Source organism: Typopeltis vanoorti, chromosome 12 (assembly GCF_054136105.1).
Source record: "Typopeltis vanoorti isolate ZY-2024b chromosome 12, IOZ_Tvanoo_1.0, whole genome shotgun sequence".
Lineage (NCBI taxonomy): Eukaryota > Metazoa > Arthropoda > Arachnida > Uropygi > Thelyphonidae > Typopeltis > Typopeltis vanoorti.
Genome location: NC_143560.1, coordinates 36,536,116 through 36,544,359, shown reverse-complemented (window position 1 = coordinate 36,544,359; position 8,244 = coordinate 36,536,116). Strand labels below are relative to the sequence as shown.

The 8,244-nt window shown below is 33.7% G+C and overlaps 1 protein-coding gene across 1 annotated transcript in view; it reads left to right on the top strand.

Moving 5' to 3' along the window:
* The first annotated feature begins 2,315 nt into the window (after nucleotides 1-2,315).
* LOC150100697 (uncharacterized) overlaps nucleotides 2,316-8,244 on the top strand; it is a 463,381-nt gene continuing 457,452 nt past the window's right edge. Inside the window, exon 1 of the mRNA XM_090401246.1 lies at nucleotides 2,316-2,382. The gene's annotated coding sequence lies outside the window, so the exon portion shown is untranslated. The remainder of the gene's footprint in view (nucleotides 2,383-8,244) is intronic.

The following is an 8,244-nucleotide window of genomic DNA, read 5'->3' as shown; positions in this document are numbered from 1 at the left end:
CCTGTGAGCTTAATGAACTACTCACGGTGTTCTAGATAGTAAACCACACGATCGACATTTGTGGTTAAAAAAAAAAAAAAAAAAAAAAAAAAAAAACATCGGCATCTATTTTGCATCGAATAGCACATTACAGTTCTAACCTTAATTGTATAGGGATAACCGTTACAATAGGAAGCATCGCATGCAAAAAAAAAAAAAAAAAAAAATCTCGAACTCTGCTTGGCCATTTTAAGAAAGATTTTGAATTGCAAAATCTCATGCAAGTCTGAAGTTTTCTGTGCCGCCTGTCTTACAACTAATGCATTATCCCGAGAGACTGAGATGAGCCGTTGCCATGGTGATGGGTGAACGAAAAGAAGGAAGAGAAAGAGAAGCAGAGGGGAGGAGTAAACGTTGATTAATAGATGCATAAGTCTAAATGGATGTGCGCGTTGAAGTCACTTTGGGATCAATGAACATCTATTTTCTGTGCTTTGGTGGTTTAGGAGTGGAACTGATGGGTTTGTAATAAAAAATAAAAAAAAAGAAAGAAAAAAATAATCCTTAAAAATTTCTTATTAATAAAACATAAGGAGAAACATTGTGATTTGTGGAATAAAATTCAACTGGAAGATTGCACTTTCTGCAGATTATTTCTTATCCCCAGTTGCTCTTGTGGTGATAAGATTAGTTACGCTTATATTTTCAAAATTAAACGATGATTTCGTGGGCCAATATGACCAAAAGGTAGCTAGGAGAGTCTCGACTGCTCCCAAACCCTAGAAATACAGTACAGAATGCAGACATGTAAAGAAAAAAAAATTCAGTACTTAAATTTTTGTAAGGGGTCTTTCCACGTTAATTTTTTTCATTTGGTAATTTTTGGTATTTTTTGTTTTATTTTTGTATGGTGTGGAAACTGTTCTAAACACCAAACGTAACTTTTTCAAACTATTTCAGGCTTCCAATAAGCAGGGGATGCCGTCTCACAATGGACGATGAAATTCATGTAACCATCTAGAAACAATTGCACACATTTGTCCACGGCTGCATTGGAATCCGTAGCCTGTTGGTTAGAGAGCGGATACGCTAACCACTCGGTCAAAACACGCCAGTGAAGTCGAACAGAGAAAAGCATAGCCATTGTCAAAGGTCATCCGGATCCATTAGAATTTACAAGTTTTTCTTTGTATAAAAAAAAAAAAAAAAAAAAAATTGGGGGTTCTTAAAATTTTGGAGTGGCAGTGTCCTTATGTCTCTTTTCTTCTTTCGCAAATATAGGTCATGTGTACAAAACATTTTTTTTTAAACCAAATATTAGTTCTTTTCTTGTGATCCACGTGTGAGCCATTTTCAATCTCTAATTACATTCATTCTTTTGAAGAATGACTGAAGAAGAAAAACTCTGCTAACAAAGTATGAATTATCATTAAGCCTTACCCAACAACTTAGCCAAGGTACTTCCCTATTATTATCCCCACCCCGCCCTAAAAGGAAACAAATCAATGGATTAAACTGAGAACAGGAATTTATAACCAAACCGGAGAAGCGTTTATTACAAATATTCCGAATGTTTTACCATAATAAATGAACAGTCCCGTGTTGGTTCTGCGAGGGCTCCATTCAAACAACAGTGTCACAGTTTTCGAAAACAATTGCTGAATTTTTCTTTCTTTCCTCTGTCCTAAATCATCTTCTTGTGTGATATTTGGATAGGAGCCAAGATCTGTGTAACGCTAAACAGCCTTTTTGCTTCTTGTGAAATATGGGAAGAAAATGTACCAGCAAACGACCTTCCTCATCTCTCCTGTGACACACAACCGCCATAATGTCAAGAACGTCTTAAACTTTATTGTATATCAGGTAAAGTATCAAAAGGGGAAACTGGACTCACTTTTAAACACTACTATAAATAAAACACCTTTTTGGGTTGCTAACCAGGTTCGCCTTTCAAACTATTTTTATCCCCAGATATATTTTTACCGGTTATTTGTTCCAAGACAGAGTCCATTTTCTATTGAAAGATAGCCATTTATTATTTACAGTAACAAACACGGACATCTACTTGATCTTGTGCTATTACGTTTCTGTCTTTTGCCATTGTTATAAACGCATTGTCGTCGGTATATTTCAGTAATTGTTTGACTCTTATTTCAACCAATGAAATATCTTTTTTTTAAAAAAAAAAAAAAAAAAAAAAACAATGGCGAACAGAATACTGAAGTAAACGTGGACGCAGACGTCACAGGAAGTGTCTATTTCATAGATTGTTTTTCTCAGTATTGTATTTCACATTTACCGGAATCTTTTGCGTGCGTAGTATTTGTCTTTATGGTCACCTATCTTTGGGCTTCAATCAGTTGAATTATTCACATTAGAGCAATTGGATGACTGATTAATATTGTAAGTTGTTTTTAATTTTTTTTTTTTTTTTGTGCTGAGTTCATTTATTTTTCACGTGTTACAATTTCAACTATTCTGGAAGAATAATTGCAATAACAAATCACCAAAGATATGTATGATTTGTTATTGTTAAGGAGATAAAACTTAACACACGGTTTACGTAGGCATTCAATGCCTTGTCTCAATTCGTTATGAAGGTAATTATTTTGATTTTCTGGTAACATTTAAACTGTATCTCGTAGCCGAATCTCTTTTTTTTACGACTAGTGCAATTTACAACGGAAAAGATTTATAAGAATAACCGGTTTTGTAAGCAAAGGAACCTACGATGGGGAATGAAGAGAAAATAAGGGAACAGAAAGTGACAAGGGGGGGCCTATAGAAGACAAAATATTAACTGTCTCAAGTCCAGGCAAGTGTAACAGATCTTCGTGACTATCTAAGTGCTCAATCATTAATGACGTTCAGGATTGAAATGGTTGCCTACGGACTTGCTCTACCAGTTCGGGCCATTCGCTTCTTGTTGTTGTGTGTCTGTCATCTGTCTCTTCGACAGACGCGAGACGCGAATTTTTTTTTTTACTTCGTTTTATTTTTCCTTCCCTAAATTCTGCGTTGAACTTAAGAGAAACTGTGTAGTTGACTGAATACAACACGGAAAATACAATACAACCTGTAGGAAATAGAAAAGATGAGCAAGACTTGCTTTTTTTTTTTAATTATATTGTTAGCACTCACTTGTTCCCCCGCGACTCCAATTTCATCCATATTTTTGAATTAGTATCAGTAAACGAAATTTCTTCGTTGAACTACAGTTTTTATCGGAGTCAAGGAAAAACAGGAGTACCCGGAGATTGTTGTACAAAATAGCTTACGTTAGTAGTGTGTGTGTGTGTGTGTATATATATATATATATATATATATATATATATATATATACACGAGTAAATCAAATATAAAAAAAGGGTTCTGGACAAAGAGCCGAATAAACATAAGACCAGCCATTTTTTTTATTATTGAAGTTGTTTTTACTATAACTGTCATTTTACATAAATATGTCGACTATGTACAAACTAGTTTCAGGTCTGGTTGATTTACCCATTTAGATTATCGGTCCTTTGACCTAGATCGAAAAGCATACCTCATAGTAATGTTTCGGTCAGGAAAATTTTATTTTCTGGAGTCTTTTTTTTTATTATTTATTATTTCTTCTTTGCTCTTCCTAGTTTTTGTTTGAGTTTCTTGCCATCTTTATGATATATTCTTTCAATGTGTATTTATTCCACTCTATTCTTCTTGCTGTCACGTGTATTTAGCGATTTATATTATTATACTTTTCCTGCTGCTTATTCATTTTGTGTGTTTATCTTGCCAACTATTTCCTGTAAGGTAAAATACAGCATAGTTATTACATTACACTTTTTCCTCATTTGCTTCGACTAGTTCATCATTTTTTAATAAATAAATTTATATATTCTATTTATTGGTGTTGATAAGTAAATCTGCATTTCTTTTTCAAGCAAGCTTTTGGACAGCTTACTTATTAATATCTGATAAATCTTATTAGATTACTTCTTTTTTTATATATATTTCAGTTAGCGTATAAGTCTTCCGTTATCTTTTCTATTGTCTTATTTAATTCTAATATACATCGTACTGGTTCTGTGTGGAAATAGTCGTGCATTCTGATATGACTGTGAAATGTATTTCTAATGAAGGTCAAAACAGCAGTTTTTGTAAGCAGACGTCGTGTTCTGTCAGTAGCACAACAAGTTTTTTTCTTAGTTTTTTGCTTGTTTACTTCTAGCTGTTTTATTGCCATTTTTATTTCTTCCGAATGACATTATAAAATACTGAATTAGCGAGTCGTATTCTCTACTTCGTTATTTATTAGTTAAAATTAACACGCACTCTTTAACTATAAATCAACCAGAGGTTATGGAAATTTTTCCAATTCGCCTTGGCTAGTTCATTTTTTAATAAATAAATTTCTATATTCTATTTATTGGTGTTGTTAACTAAATCTATATTTCTTTTTCAAACAAACTTTTAAACAGCTTATTTATTAACATTTGGTAATTTTTATTAGATTACATCTTTTTTTTATATATTTTAGTTAGCTTATAGGCATAAATATTCCGTTATGTGTTCTATTGTTTTATTTAATTCCAATTTACATTGTACTGTTTCGTGTGGAGATGGTCGCAAATTGAGCAAAATTAGTCATTGCTGCACGGACTACACAAGGCAACACAGAATAAAGAATTTTCAATTGTTGGTGAATAAACTGGTCGTGTTTTCTCTTCCCGAATCCAAGATATTTATTCTTATTTTTAATCTCGCATACCATCCATACTGGCCATTTTAAGAGCACGTGCATTTGACAGATATACTCACCTCTACAGCCTTGATCAATTTGGTGCAATTGCAGTTCTACCAAATTCTCGTGACTTGTTGAATCTATTATAGCATTACAATAATTTTATGCTTTGGAATTTTTTATTGAAGGCAACAGGGTTCTCTTTTATGTTGGAAAATTTGGGTTACGGACAATAATTTAAAAAAATGGTGCCTGGGTAGTCATTGTAGAAATAGCGCTGCATCCATAATGCTAGGTTGCACAAGGAAAGACTGTTACGGGTTCGATTCTAGTCGCTGACTAGAATTAGTGAATATTTTTTCACAAGCTGTAGGTAACGCCTCCAAGTAAACTCGTTTTTTTTTTTTTTTTTTTTAGCCACGTATCTAAAAATGATTGTAGAACTCGCACTATTAATAAGCAATAATACGAGTGCGGGTTTAGGATCACGATATGGCGGCACTTGTCTGGTGTCGTCTCCTCTAAAAAAAAAACGGAAACTCTGGTTTTAAACCTACATCTAAAAAAAAAAAAAACAGCAGAAATGACACAATATTAACAGAAAATAAGACGAGCGTTAGGGCCATGAGATGGCAGCACTTGTCTGATGTCTCTTCTCTCCTGGACAAAATCCTTAATAGCTTACACTCACTATCAGTGAAGGCTAAGAGATAGTGTCTGCCCTTCCTGTCTCCAAAAGGTATGAGCTAAAAGAACGCTGTCCATTTCCTTTGCGAAAATATAAATTCTAGTTATATTAATTATTTATTTATGTTCCCTAATTCGAATGTTTAAACCATTCCAAGTTCCAGTTTACGAAATACTTAAACATAGCTAAAAATTAAATGAAAATATTAAAATTTCTGAAAAATAAACCTAAAAAGAATTTCATAAGCACTTTACAAGGAAATCGGATTGCAAAACATGGAAATTCAAACCCCAGAATCTTAATTTCTCTCAATTCTTAGCATAATTTTATTTTTCTTGGGTGCCACTGGATATTTCGCAAACAAAAACATCAAACCTTTTTGATACCACGCCTTGTTCTGGTCGCTTATTAAAACGTGCCTCGCTTGCCAATGGGAGAACTGATCGTTTTCGTAGGCACGCGTCTGGCGTGTTGATTTTCTATTGTTGCATCTCTGATGAAGGCTTCTCGCGAAAAGTTAACTCTATAGCGTCTGACGTCAAGCATTTTAGTGTGGGAAAAAAAAAGAAAAAAAAAAGCGAATAGAATGGGTTGTGAAATTAGAATTGTGTGGGTTGATTTTGTTATAAAAATTTCGCTTAAACTACCAGGGGAATAAGTATTTGGAAATATTCTCGATTGCTTGGAAGGATATTATTAGACGAGTCAAATAAAATATAAACATTTGCTGATATTATTAAGTTACAGTTTCGTATTTCGAAGGTTATTTTCAGTCGGATTTTATTTGCTCTTATGTAATAGGTTGCTAGGCGACTAAAATACTTTTCAAAATATAATCAGATGAATGCTAAAAATATTTTAAAAAAATATCCCAGTTCAAATAGTCCTTTAAGAAGTGTAAAAGGATTTAAATATCCTTACTTCTCGAGATTTTATGATAATTCTTACCTTTTGAATTTTTAACTTCTTTCATCGCGTGCTGGAAAATTGTAAGCTATTTTTTCCTTCATATTTTCCATTGTCTGTTTCTTCCTGGCTAGTAGCAATACCACTTCATCTTCTGCAGAGATCCACTTGAATATTTTCCCAAGTGCTTCAAGACGAATGATGGTCGTAGGATAAATGGCCACACGGCCTTTCTCTATTTCTTTTATGATGACGTAGAGATGATGGATCGTCTCTGTGTGAGAGAAGCTTGCTTCGTTTTTTTGTATGTCGTATTAAAGGTGTTGGACTGTGGGTCATCGAGAGACTGTTTAGCTAGACCAGCGTTTCCCAAACTTTTCCGATGACGGAACACTTCACAAATCCTGAAATTTTCACGAAACACCTTGGTGATTTTGTAATGTATTAATTAATTGTTAGTTTAGCTGATTTTTTATTATTAATTAATAATTAATTAAACATAAACATCATTAAATTAATTTGTGCTGATTTTCATTGACATATCCCATTCTGATCAAAAATTTATAATATTATTATAATTACTTACGAGTGAATGCAGACTTTTTCTCCTGTGTGCTGATAGTTTTCCCCTCCTTTTGTACATCCTGGAGATCGCTTTGTAGTCTAGTGGTGGATGAATTACTATCTGTTGCGTCACAAACACCTTCAATAAGAGATTTCTTAACACCAAAATTAAACAAAGTCCCTTGTCTCTTATTCATATTAAAATTTAAATTTACGGGCCTATTACTTTCAAAAAAAAATCACGGCACTACGGTTTCGAAACTTTCACCCTACAATACGAACTTGCGAAGAAAGTATTCAGTATTACTAGATTTGAGAACCGGATACAGACTACCTTGATCTTCAATTTTAGTGGAAAAATTTTCTTTATACTTCCTTGCTGATTGGTCCCTAACATTTGCAACACAGATGTTATTTCGTTATTTCGTTCAGTTTTGAAAACAGAGGATACGCCGCCCATTGTTGTAATCGGCTTGCAGGAAATTTTTATGATCGGTCATAAACAGCGGTATTCCCATTCCCAAATTGAAATTTTTTTTTTTTTAAAGGATTGTCCAAAATGTATTAATCTCTTATTAGCATTGTCTTCACCAGTTTTCACTTCGAACAACTTTTGTTTTAAGATCCAGTTCATTAGATATAAAAGATAAAAGCCTTGTCCTATTCTTAGTACACACAACGAGGTTGGCTATTGCTGGGTCACTCTAATTACTGTACTTAATTTTCCCACTTTCATTTGGCCCTGACGTGGTCAATTTAATGAGCAATTTGGCTTGACAGAGATAAAGTTCCATGAAAGGTAAGCAAATAGGGAATTCTACGCTTTTGCCAAACACCGAAAAGCTAAGATTGAATAAATAAGTTAGTTCCACTCACTTCCCCCCCCCCCTGCCTTCCCAGCTTCTTAAGATAAACAACTGCTCAGGTTATATATTCTTTAATTGCAAGGCACATTGTGTGATGCACGAAGCAACCTGCCAAGGATTTCTAAATCTTAGGTTAGCACGTTTCGAATGATATCAATCAAACATAGTACGGTTCCTACAACAGAGAATAATTATGTCTATTGTGTTCTACCTGTTTGTTTGCTTAGAAATAACGATTCTGTAAGAACCAGTTTCTAAATTGCGATTTGGAAATCCTAATTATACACTTTTGAAATGTTAACAAATTTTTCAATTCTTCAGAATTCTCCCAGTAGGTGGCGTTGCTGAAAACAAATATATTAAAATAGAACTCAATAGTCTTAATATACGTTTGTCTGTGAAGCTGGCTTGGTAGTTCTGTTGTCTCACTGACCAATAAATTGTTTTATTACTTGGACCGAGTGGTATCTGGTTGCTAGATCAGTTAACAGCATTGTAGGTCAGGCCATTTGTCTTTC